This window comes from Salvelinus alpinus, chromosome 26 (assembly GCF_045679555.1).
Source record: "Salvelinus alpinus chromosome 26, SLU_Salpinus.1, whole genome shotgun sequence".
In the NCBI taxonomy this organism is placed as follows: Eukaryota; Metazoa; Chordata; class Actinopteri; order Salmoniformes; family Salmonidae; genus Salvelinus; species Salvelinus alpinus.
In genome coordinates, this window is record NC_092111.1 from 30,394,586 (window position 1) to 30,408,619 (window position 14,034).

Consider the following 14,034-nt stretch of genomic DNA (forward strand, 5'->3'; position numbering starts at 1 on the left):
CTTCACTGGAAACCCTGTAACTAAAACAGAGAAATACTGTTTCAAGAAACTAGAAATGATAGCAGGCAGACACAGGAGGTTCTAAAGAGTAGCTTTCACACTTAGCAGGACCCCTGTGTCTGCCTGCGATCATTTCCATGTTCTTGAAACAGTATTTTCTCAGTTCCAGTTCATACAGGGTTTCCTGTGAATGTTCTCAAGATGATATATCATACAGTGTAAACACACAGGTCTCCCGTTATCACAGAAACCCTAGACCCACTCCAATTTGCATAGCGCCCCAACAAATCCACAGATGATGCAATCTCTATTGCACTCCACACTGCCATTTCCCACCTGGACAAAAGTAGAGAACGCTGTTCATTGACTACAGCTCAGCGTTCAACACCATAGTACCCTCAAAGCTCATCACTAAGCTAAGGATCCTGGGACTAAACACCTCCCTCTGCAACTGGATCCTGGACTTCTTGACGGGCTGCCCCCAGGTGGTGAGGGTAAGTAGCAACACATCTGCCACGCTGATCCTCAACACTGGAGCTCCCCAGGGGTGCGTGCTCAGTTGCCTCCTGTACTCCCTGTTCACCCACGACTGCATGGCCAGGCACGACTCCAACACCATCATTAAGTTTGCTGATGACACAACGGTGGTAGGCCTGATCACCGACAACGATGAGACAGCCTATAGGGAGGAGGTCAGAGACCTGGCCGGGTGGTGCCAGAATAACAACCTATCCCTCAACGTAACCAAGACTAAAGAGATGATTGTGGACTACAGGAAAAGGAGGACCGAGCACGCCCCCATTCTCATCGACGGGGCTGTAGTGGAGCAGGTTGAGAGCTTCAAGTTCCTTGGTGTCCATATCACCAACAAACTAGAAATGTCCAAACACACCAAGACAGTCGTGAAGAGGGCACGACAAAGCTTATTACCCCTAAGGAAACTAAAAAGATTTGGCATGGGTCCTGAGATCCTCAAAAGGTTCTACAGCTGCAACATCGAGAGCATCCTGACTGGTTGCATCACTGCCTTGTACAGCAATTGCTCGGCCTCTGACCGCAAGGCACTACAGAGGGTAGTGCGTACAGCCTAGTTCATCACTGGGGCTAAGCTGCCTGCCATCCAGGACCTCTACACCAGGCGGTGTCAGAGGAAGGTCATAAAAATTGTCAAAGACCCCAGTCACCCCAGTCATAGACTGTTCTCTCTACTACCGCATGGCAAGCGGTACCGGAGTGCAAAGTCTAGGACAAAAAGGCTTCTCAACAGTTTTTACCCCCAAGCCATAAGACTCCTGAACAGGTAATCAAATGGCTATCCGGACTATTTGCATTGTGTGCCCCCCCAACCCCTCTTTTTACTCTGCTGCTGCTACTCTCTGTTTATCATATATGCATAGTCACTTTAACTACAGTATACATTCATGTACATACTACCTCAATTGGGCCGACCAACCAGTGCTCCCGCACATTGGCTAACCGGGCTATCTGCACTGTGTCCCACTCACCACCCGCCAACCCCTCTTTTACGCTACTGCTACTCTCTGTTCATCATATATGCATAGTCACTTTTACCATATCTACATGTACATACTACCTCAATCAGCCTGACTAACCGGTGTCTGTATGTAGCCTCGCTACTTTTATAGCCTCGCTACTGTATATAGCCTGTCTTTTTACTGTTGTTTTATTTCTTTACCTACCTATTGTTCACCTAATACCTTTTTTTGCACTATTGGTTAAGCACTTACAGTAAGCATTTCACTGTAAGGTCTACATCTGTTGTATTTGTGACAAATAAACTTTGATTTGATTTAATTATACATCCATGAAGAGATCATCGCTCACCAGTTAACCGCAACAACCAAGGCACTAAGGGTGAAGCTGTCTGCATGAACAGGTAATGAGAGACCTGCATGATTAATGTATAGCATTGTATTCCCATTGGGAAGATTTGTCTATGATCTTTCCAAACAAGCAAAGCATTAAACAAACACAGCCAGGTAATTCCATACAGGACAGTGCATTAGACAACATGTTGTTAAATGTTTCCATAGCTTCTATGTGGTAAATGGCATGTGTGTATATCAAATCAAATCAAATTTTGATTTGTCACATACACATGGTTAGCAGATGTTAATGCGAGTGTAGCGAAATGCTTGTGCTTCTAGTTCCGACAATGCAGTAGTAACCAACGAGTAATCTAACCTAACAATTCCACAACTACTACCTTATACACACAAGTGTAAATGGATAAAGAATATGTACATAAAGATATATGAATGAGTGATGGTACAGAACGGCATAGGCAAGATGCAGTAGATGGTATCGAGTACAGTATATACATATGAGATGAGTAATGTAGGGTATGTAAACATAAAAGTGGCATAGTTTAAAGTGGCTAATGATACATGTATTACATAAAGATGGCAAGATGCAGTAGATGGTATAGAGTACAGTATATACATATGAGATGAGTGATGTAGGGTATGTAAACGTTATATTAAGTGGCATTGTTGAAAGTGGCTAGTGATACATTTTTTACATCAATTCCCATTATTAAAGTGGCTGGAGTTGAGTCAGTATGTTGGCAGCAGCCACTCAATGTTAGTGGTGGCTGTTTAACAGTCTGATGGCCTTGAGATAGAAGCTGTTTTTCAGTCTCTCGGTCCCTGCTTTGATGCACCTGTACTGACCTCGCCTTCTGGATGATAGCGGGGTGAACAGGCAGTGGCTCGGGTGGTTGTTGTCCTTGATGATCTTTATGGCCTTCCTGTGACATCGGGTGGTGTAGGTGTCCTGGAGGGCAGGTAGTTTGCCCCCGGTGATGCGTTGTGCAGACCTCACTACCCTCTGGAGAGCCTTACGGTTGTGGGCGGAGCAGTTGCCGTACCAGGCGGTGATACAGCCCGACAGGATGCTCTCGATTGTGCCTCTGTAAACATTTGTGAGTGCTTTTGGTGACAAGCCGAATTTCTTCAGCCTCCTGAGATTGAAGAGGCGCTGCTGCGCCTTCTTCACAACGCTGTCTGTGTGGGTGGACCAATTCAGTTTGTCCGTGATGTGTACGCCGAGGAACTTAAAACTTACTACCCTCTCCACTACTGTCCCGTCGATGTGAATAGGGGGGTGCTCCTTCTGCTGTTTCCTGAAGTCCACGATCATCTCCTTTGTTTTGTTGACGTTGAGTGTGAGGTTATTTTCCTGACACCACACTCCGAGGGCCCTCACCTCCTCCCTGTAGGCCGTCTCGTCGTTGTTGGTAATCAAGCCTACCACTGTAGTGTCGTCCGCAAACTTGATGATTGAGTTGGAGGCGTGCATGGCCACGCAGTCATGGGTAAACAGGGAGTACAGGAGAGGGCTGAGAATGCACCCTTGTGGAGACCCAGTGTTGAGGATCAGCGAGGTGGAGATGTTGTTACCTACTCTCACCACCTGGGGGCAGCCCGTCAGGAAGTCCAGTACCCAGTTGCACAGGGCGGGGTCGAGACCCAGGGTCTCGAGCTTGATGACAAGTTTGGAGGGTACTATGGTGTTAAATGCTGAGCTGTAGTCGATGAACAGCATTCTCACGTAGGTATTCCTCTTGTCCAGATGGGTTAGGGCAGTGTGCAGTGTGGTTGCGAATGCGTTGTCTGTGGACCTATTGGGGTGGTAAGCAAATTGGAGCGGGTCTAGGGTGTCAGGTAGGGTGGAGGTGATATGGTCCTTGACTAGTCTCTCAAAGCACTTCATGATGACGGAAGTGAGTGCTACAGGGCGGTAGTCGTTTAGCTCAGTTACCTTAGCTTTCTTGGGAACAGGAACAATGGTGGCCCTCTTGAAGCATGTGGGGACAGCAGACTGGGATAAGGATTGATTGAATATGTCCGTAAACACACCAGCCAGCTGGTCTGCGCATGAGGACGCGGCTGGGGATGCCGTCTGGGCCTGCAGCCTTGCGAGGGTTAACACGTTTAAATGTTTTACTCACGTCGGCTGCAGTGAAGGATTTTGGTAGCGGGCCGTGTCAGTGGCACTGTATTGTCCTCAAAGCGAGCAAAGAAGTTATTTAGTTTGTCTGGGAGCAAGACATCCTGGTCCGCGACGGGGCTGGTTTTCTTTTTGTAATCCGTGATTGACTGTAGACCCTGCCACATACCTCTTGTGTCTGAGCCGTTGAATTACAACTCTACTTTGTCTCTATACTGACGCTTAGCTTGTTTGATTGCCTTGCGGAGGGAAGAGCTACACTGTTTGTATTCGGTCATGTTTCCGGTCACCTTGCCCTGGTTAAAAGCAGTGGTTCGCGCTTTCAGTTTCGCGCGAATGCTGCCATCAATCCACGGTTTCTGGTTTGGGAATGTTTTAATAGTTGCTGTGGGTACGACATCGCCAATGCACTTTCTAATGAACTCGCTCACCGAATCAGCGTATTCGTCAATGTTGATGTTGGACGCAATGCGAAACATATCCCAATCCACGTGATCGAAGCAGTCTTGAAGCGTGGAATCAGATTGGTCGGACCAGCGTTGAACAGACCTGAGCGCGGGAGCTTCCTGTTTTAGTTTCTGTCTGTAGGCTGGAAGCAACAAAATGGAGTCGTGGTCAGCTTTTCCGAAAGGAGGGCGGGGGAGGGCCTTATATGCGTCGCGGAAGTTAGAATAACAATGATCCAGGGTTTTACCAGCCCTGGTTGCACAATCGATATGCTGATAGAATTTAGAGAGTCTTGTTTTCAGATTAGCCTTGTTAAAATCCCCAGCTACAATGAATGCAGCCTCAGGATATGTGGTTTCCAGTTTACATAGAGTCAAATAAAGTTTGTTCAGGGCCATCGATGTGTCTGCTTGGGGGGAGAATATATACGGCTGTGATTATAATCGAAGAGAATTCTCTTGGTAGAGAAGATTGTGTATAGGGATCCAAAGTGGCGCAGCGGTCTAAGGCACTGCATCTCAGTGCTAGAGACATCACTACAGTCCCTGGTTCAAATCCAGGTATCACATCTGGCTGTGATTGGGAGTCCCGTAGGGTGGCGCACAACTGGTCCAGGTTTTGCCGGGGTAGGCAGTCATTGTAAATAAGAATTTGTTCTTAACTGACTTGCCTAGTTAAATAAAGACAAAATAAAATAGGCCTGTCTCCCATATGAAATGTATCTTCGTAACTTCTGTTTCTTTTTTTCTGTATTTTTTTACTCTACCATTTAAAAGTCCTTGTTTTTGAAAGAAAAGCACATTTTTTGCACATTAAAATAACATCAAATTGATCAGAAATACAGTGAAGACATTGTTAATGTTGTAAATGACTATTGTAGCTGGAAACGGCTGATTTTTTATGGAATATCTACATAGGCGTACAGAGGCCCATTATCAGCAACCATCACTCCTGTGTTCCAATGGCACGTTGTGTTAGCTAATCCAAGTTTATCATTTTAAAAGGATAATTGACCATTATAAAACCTTTTTGCAATTATGTTAGCACAGCTGAAAACTGTTGTGCTGATTAAAGAAGCAATAAAACTGGCCTTCTTTAGACTAGTTGAGTATCTGGAGCATCAGCATTTGTGGGTTCGATTACAGGCTCACAATGTCCAGAAACAAAGGACTTTCTTCTCAAACTCGTCAGTCTATTCTTGTTCTGAGAAATTAACACTATTCCATGCGAGAAATTGCCAAGAAACTTTGTATTTGTATTATTTCCAATACCTTGACTTTTTTGTCCTTAAGCCATTGTGCCACAACTTTGGAAGTATGCTTCTGGTCATTGTCCATTTGGAAGACCCATTTGTTACCAAGCTTTAACTTCCTGACTGATGTCTTGAAGAATATTGCTTCAATATATCCACATCATTTTCCTTTCCTCATGACATCTATTTTGTGAAGTGCACCAGTCCCTCCTGCAGCAAAGCACCCCCACAACATGATGCTGCCACCCCCGTGCTTCACGGTTGGGATGGTGTTCTTCGGCTTGCAAGCCACCCCCTTTTTACTCCAAACATAACAATGGTCATTATGGCCAAACAGTTCTATTTTTGTTTCTACAAAAAGTACAAAATTTGTTTTTATGTGTATATTTTTCTGTAATTATTGTTTGGATAACCTTATTTACTATTATATATTGATTTTTACCTTACTTTTTTTCACTCTTTGTGCGATGCGGAATGCAGAGAACACTAGAAGAAGAATGATCATTTAATTACCATAGTGAATTATTGTAATGTGTGTTTATGTTAATCGCATACGGGATGGGTTGCCAATTGGCGATTTGACACAAAAATAAAATGTAATTCATTCATTCATTCCTACCACTTACCTGTATCCCATATGTACCCAGATTCAGTTGACCTGGCTGTGTGTGTCGCAGACTCAGTATCTGTGTAGTCTAGTGCACATAGGCCTTACAGTACCATCTCAGTTGCTGTCATTGAGTAAATGCTTTACCTTGTCAGTCATCATATAAATATTGTATAAGGCAAGGGGGCAAGTTTTTCAATTGATAAATGTCTCTGTGTCAGCTTTGAACGGCAACCTCCTCATGCAGGGTTGTTACTGGAGATACTGACTCAATCTCTCACTATCCCTGTCTGCTGTCCCCACTTGCTTCAAGATGTCCACCATGTACCCAAGAAAGCAAAGGTAAATGAACTAAATGATTATCAGTACAGGTGCATCAAAGCTGGGATCAAGAGACTGAAAAACAGCTTCTATCTCAAGGCCATCAGACTTTTTAAATAGCCATCCCTAGCCGGCTTCCACCCAGTTACTCAACCCTGCACCTTAGAGGCTGCTGCCCTATGTACATAGACATGGAATCACTGGCCACTTTAATAATGGAACACTAGTCACTTTAATCATGTTTACATACTGCTTTACTTATTTCATATGTATATACTGTATTCTATTCTACTGTATTTTAGTCAATGCCACTCCGAGAGTGCTCGTCCTAATATTTATATATTTCTTTATTCCATTCTTTTACTTTTAGATGTGTGTATTGTTGTGAATTGTTAGATACTACTGCACTGTTGGAGCTAGGAACACAAGAAATTTGCTACACCCGCAATAACATCTGCTAAATATGTGTATGTGACCAATAACATTTGATTTGATTTGTTTTACAGAAGAGAGGGGTCTACTGTAAGCAACATAGTACCGTTAAAGAAGGAGTCTATAGTAAACAACATAGAACCGTTAAAGAAGGAGTCTATAGTAAACAACATAGAACCGTTAAAGAAGAGAGGAGTTTACAGTAAACAACGTAGTACTGTTAAAGAAGAGATCAGTCTACAGTAAACAACGTAGTACTGTTAAAGAAGAGAGGAGTCTATAGTAAACAACGTAGTACTGTTAAAGAAGAGAGGAGTAAACAGTAAACAACGTAGTACTGTTAAAGAAGAGATCAGTCTACAGTAAACAACGTAGTACTGTTAAAGAAGAGAGGAGTAAACAGTAAACAACGTAGTACTGTTAAAGAAGAGAGGAGTAAACAGTAAACAACGTAGTACTGTTAAAGAAGAGAGGAGTAAACAGTAAACAACGTAGTACTGTTAAAGAAGAGAGGAGTAAACAGTAAACAACGTAGTACTGTTAAAGAAGAGAGGAGTAAACAGTAAACAACGTAGTACTGTTAAAGAAGAGAGGAGTAAACAGTAAACAACGTAGTACTGTTAAAGAAGAGAGGAGTCTACAGTAAACAACGTAGTACTGTTAAAGAAGAGAGGAGTAAACAGTAAACAACGTAGTACTGTTAAAGAAGAGAGGAGTAAACAGTAAACAACGTAGTACCGTTAAAGAAGAGAGGAGTCTACAGTAAACAACGTAGTACTGTTAAAGAAGAGAGGAGTCTACAGTAAACAAAGTAGTACTGTTAAAGAAGAGAGGAGTCTACAGTAAACAACGTAGTACTGTTAAAGAAGAGAGGAGTCTACAGTAAACAACGTAGTACTGTTAAAGAAGAGAGGAGTAAACAGTAAACAACGTAGTACTGTTAAAGAAGAGAGGAGTCTACAGTAAACAACGTAGTACTGTTAAAGAAGAGAGGAGTCTACAGTAAACAACGTAGTACTGTTAAAGAAGAGAGGAGTCTACAGTAAACAACGTAGTACTGTTAAAGAAGAGAGGAGTAAACAGTAAACAACGTAGTACTGTTAAAGAAGAGAGGAGTTTACAGTAAACAACGTAGTACCGTTAAAGAAGAGAGGAGTCTACAGTAAACAACGTAGTACTGTTAAAGAAGAGAGGAGTAAACAGTAAACAACGTAGTACTGTTAAAGAAGAGAGGAGTTTACAGTAAACAACGTAGTACCGTTAAAGAAGAGAGGAGTCTACAGTAAACAACGTAGTACTGTTAAAGAAGAGAGGAGTAAACAGTAAACAAAGTAGTACTGTTAAAGAAGAGAGGAGTAAACAGTAAACAACATAGTACTGTTAAAGAAGAGAGGAGTTTACAGTAAACAACGTAGTACTGTTAAAGAAGAGATCAGTCTACAGTAAACAACGTAGTACTGTTAAAGAAGAGAGGAGTAAACAGTAAACAACGTAGTACTGTTAAAGAAGAGAGGAGTCTACAGTAAACAACGTAGTACTGTTAAAGAAGAGAGGAGTCTACAGTAAACAACGTAGTACTGTTAAAGAAGAGAGGAGTAAACAGTAAACAACGTAGTACTGTTAAAGAAGAGAGGAGTCTACAGTAAACAACGTAGTACTGTTAAAGAAGAGAGAAGTAAACAGTAAACAACGTAGTACTGTTAAAGAAGAGAGGAGTCTACAGTAAACAAAGTAGTACTGTTAAAGAAGTGATCAGTCTAAAGTGTATATCCTCTATCTCACATGTATATGAGATAGAGGATCAATGATAGCTGTCAGTCTTATTCAGATAAAGGATGATCAATGATAGCTGTCAGTCTCATTCAGATAGAGGATCAATGATAGCTGTCAGTCTTATTCAGATAGAGGATCCATGATAGCTGTCAGTCTTATTCAGATAGAGGATCCATGATAGCTGTCAGTCTTATTCAGATAAAGGATGATCAATGATAGCTGTCAGTCTTATTCAGATAGAGGATCAATGATAGCTGTCAGTCTTATTCAGATAGAGGATCATTGATAGCTGTCAGTCTTATTCAGATAGAGGATCCATGATAGCTGTCAGTCTTATTCAGATAGAGGATCCATGATAGCTGTCAGTCTTACTCAGATAGAGGATCATTGATAGCTGTCAGTCTTATTCAGATAGAGGAGGATCAATGATAGCTGTCAGTCTTATTCATACGTTTTAAAACGTTTCAAAACTTATTCATAAGTTTTAATGTCACATGCACAAGTACAGTGAAATACCTTTCTTGCAAACTTAAAACCTAACAATGCAATAATCAATAATAATGTATTACTCAACAACAACAAAAACACACAAGAAATAAGAATATGAAATAGACAATTAAGTAAGTAAGTTAGCATACTATGTACAGGAAATATTTAAATAGTTAGTTGTACTGTCGCTCCTTCTTCATAACTCGGAGTGTGTGTTTGGACCATTTTAAGTCTTTAATGATTTGGACACCGAGGAACTTGAAGCTGTCTACCTTCTCCGCTGCCGCCCAGTCGATGTGGATGGTTGCCCCCCCGTTTCCTGTAGTCCACGATCAGCTCCTTGGTCTTGCTGATGTTGAATGAGAGGTTATTGCTCCGGCACCACACTGCCAGGTCACGGACCTCCTCCCTATAGGCTGACTCGTCGTCATTGTTGATCAAGCCTACCACCATTGTGTCTTCAGCGAACTTTGTAATGGTGTTGGAGTCGTGCGTGGCCACACAGTCGTGGGTGAACAGGGAGTACAGGAGGGGACTAAGCACACACCCCTGTGGGGCCCCCGTGTTAAGGGTCAGCGTGGTGGAGGTGATGTTGCCTACCCTCACCACCTGGGGTCGACCCATCAGGAAGCTTGCTTGCTGTACAACATTAAAACCCATTCAGTCTGTCTACAAACAGGCTCTCAAAGTGCTTGATAGGAAGCCCAATAGCCATCATCACTATTACATCCTCAGAAAGCATGAGCTCCTGAGTTGGGAAAATCTTGTGCAATACACTGACGCATGTCTTGTATTCAAGATCCTAAATGGCCTGGCTCCCCCTCCACTCAGTACTTTTGTTTAACAGAAAACCCAAACATATGGCAGCAGATCCACAAGGTCTGCCATGAGAAGTGACTGTATATTTCCCTTAAGGAAAAGCACCTTTAGTCAATCTGCTTTCTCTGTGAGAGCTTCCCATGTCTGGAATACATTGCCATCAGACACACATAACTGCACCACCTATCACACCTTCACAAAAAACATGAAGACATGGCTAAAGGTCAATCAGATTTGTGAACATAATACCTAGCTGTGTATTGCTGCTTTCCATGTTGTCTGTTATCTGTAGCTTGTGAGGTGTGGAAACACTTTGTTGCTTTTATGGGTTTTGTCTTGTTGCTTTTTGTGCTATGTTGCTATGTCTTGCTTGTCCTATGTTGCTCTGCGTGTGCTCACTGCTCATTGATTGTCTGTATTGTAATTGTTTTTAAAAACCTGCCCAGGGACTGCGGTTGAAAACTAGCCGGTTGGCTAATACCGGCACTTTTACTGAAACGTTGATTAATGTGCAATGTCCCTGTAAAAATAAACTCAAGTCTAGGATCCAGTTGCAGAAGGAGGTAGTCAATGAACAACATTCTCACATGCTGTAGGTATTCCTCTTATCTAGGTGACTGAGGGCAGTGTGGAGAGCAATTGAGATTGCATCATGAATGGATCTGTTGGGGTGGTATGCAAATTGGAGTTAGAGTTCTTAGGAACAGGGATGATTGTGGTCATCTTAAAACGTGGCGATTATCGACTGGGACAAGGAGAGGTTGAAAATGACCGTGAATATGCCTGCCGGCGGATCTGCGCATGCTCTGAAAATGCACCCTGAAATACCTTTGGGGCCTGTGGCCTTGCGGGTGTTGACCTGATTAAAGACCCTTCTCACGTTGGCCTCGGAGAGCAAGATCCCCCAGTCCTCTGGGTCGGTGACGGCCCTCACACCCAGCTCGATGTTGATGTCAAATCGTGCATAAAATGCAATGAGTTCGTCTGGTAGAGATGCATCGTTGGGCTGATCACGGTTGGGTCTTCCTTTGTAATCCGTAATGGATTGTAGCCCCTGCCACATGCGGCAGGCGTCAGAGCTTGTGTAATATGATTCCACCTTATTCCTATATTGTCCCTATGCTCGTTTGATGACTATGCGGAGATCATAGCAGAGGTCATATTCAGATAGAGGATCAATGATAGCTGTCAGTCTTATTCAGATAGAGGATCAATGATAGCTGTCAGTCTTATTCAGATAGAGGATCAATGATAGCTGTCAGTCTTATTCAGATAGAGGATCAATGATAGCTGTCAGTCTTATTCAGATAGAGGATCAATGATAGCTGTCAGTCTTATTCAGATAGAGGATCAATGATAGCTATCAGTATTATTCAGATAGAGGATCAATGATAGCTGTCAGTCTTATTCAGATAGAGGATCAATGATAGCTGTCAGTCTTATTCAGATAGAGGATCAATGATAGCTGTCAGAATCATCTTTGGATGCACTCTCTGTAGCAGTCAAATGACCGGAGAATGGTAAGGTTAGGTCTTTTGTGTGTGTGTGTGCGTGCGTGCGCGAGGCCAACTGCCTTCACGTCTTGGTTTAATAATTTAAACATGTGAGAGCGATGTTGGATTTCACAGTATCATGGTCCACTCATGGGTCACCGAAAGTATGTAATGTGATTAGAGTGTGTAAAGCTGTCATCAAGGCAAAGGGTGGCTACTTTGAAGAATCTTAAATATAAAAATATTTTCATTTGTTTAAAACTTTTTTGGTTAATGCATGATTCCATATGTGTTATTTCATAGTTTTGATGTCTTCACTATTATTCTACAATGTAGAAAATAGTAAAAATAAAGAAAAACCCTTGAATGAGTAGCTGTGTCCAAACTTCTTGACTGGTACTTTATAAGTGGGAGAGGGCAAATGAATCATCATCTTGTTGTTTGTCCAGGCATCCGGTACAACCTACTTGACTTGGGCCCTAAGGGACCAGACAGACGTACTGCCTATTGGCTTCATTGAATAGCGAGTATGACCCATAACGGTGCTGTACTGGACTGGGCTAAGTGTACTGTACTAAGAATAGCCCCACTGTCAAAGTAGAGTAGCTGATGTTACTATACCAGGAGAGGCTTCCTAAAGAGAGTCTGTGGGCTAACTCACTGCTGCCATTCTATCCTCAGGTTTAATAAGACTTTGGCTGTGACTGGTTTACCTCTTTATAAAAACAATAAAAATTGATTACTTTATTGGTTTTGGTCGATTGATTACTTTGTCAACCCATTGGTTTGCAGATTGATTGACCGATATACAGAAGGTCGGAAAAAAAACAGGGGATATTGACAGAATCACTCTTCCTAAACAAAATATTTTTGTCACCTTTTTGGATGAATAACACATTATAGAAATGGAAAGGTAACCTTATATGAGAAGAAAATTACTATGCTGTTCACAGTGCTGTTGATAGCTTATTTATCTTGTGTGTGTATGTCCGGCATCCTTTTATAACTGTTAAAACTCATACAAGGCAGCCCAGACATCATGACCAGCTGTGAGACACCATAGTAAGCACACTTCACACAAATCTAGACCTCCACCAATGGACTGTATGTATGGTATCATTTAAAAGCCTTGAGCTCCCTCTTCTGTTTCAAATAACAGCAGCATCTTACTCCTTGACCGAGATCAGTGTTTCTGACCGGTCCCTGAAATGTTTTACTTACTAATTTAGTCAGTTCTACAGTTAGGTTTAATATAGGAGGAAAAGCTTGCTGATCCCAGACAACCGAGGGACCATAGCCAGTCCCAGACACACAAAGGATCATAGCCAGTCCCAGACACACGAGGGACCATAGCCGGTCCCAGACACACGAGGGACCATAACCAGTCCCAGACACACGAGGGACCATAGCCGGTCCCAGACACACGAGGGATCATAGCCAGTCCCAGACACACGAGGGACCATAGCCGGTCCCAGACACATGAGGAACCACATGGCCAGTCCCAGACTAACGAGGGACTGCATGGCCAGTCCCAGACACACGAGGGATCATAACTGGTCCCAGACACACGAGGGATCATAGCCAGTCCCAGACACACGAGGAACCACATGGCCAGTCCCAGACACACGAGCAACCACATGGCAAGTCCCAGACACATGAGGGATCATAGCTGGTCCCAGACACATAAGGAACAATAGCCAGTCCCAGACACACGAGGGACCGCATGGCCAGTCCCTGACACAAAAGGGAACATAACCGGTCCCAGACACACAAGGGACCATAGCCGGTTCCAGACACACGAGGGACCATAGCCGGTTCCAGACACACGAGGGACCATAGCCGGTTCCAGACACACGAGGGACCATAGCCGGTTCCAGACACACGAGGGACCATAGCCGGTTCCAGACACACGAAGGACCATAGCCAGTTCCAGACACACGAGGGACCATAGCCGGTTCCAGACACACGAGGGACCATAGCCGGTTCCAGACACACGAGGGACCATAGCCGGTTCCAGATACACGAGGGACCATAGCCGGTTCCAGACACACGAGGGACCATAGCCGGTCCCAGACACACGAGGGACCATAGCCGGTTCCAGACACACGAGGGACCATAGCCGGTTCCAGACACACGAGGGACCATAGCCGGTTCCAGACACACGAGGGACCATAGCCGGTTCCAGATACACGAGGGACCATAGCCGGTTCCAGACACACGAGGGACCATAGCCGGTCCCAGACACACGAGGGACCATAGCCGGTTCCAGACACACGAGGGACCATAGCCGGTTCCAGACACACGAGGGACCATAGCCGGTTCCAGACACACGAGGGACCATAGCCGGTTCCAGACACACGAAGGACCATAGCCGGTTCCAGACACACGAGGGACCATAGCCGGTTCCAGACACACGAAGGACCATAGCC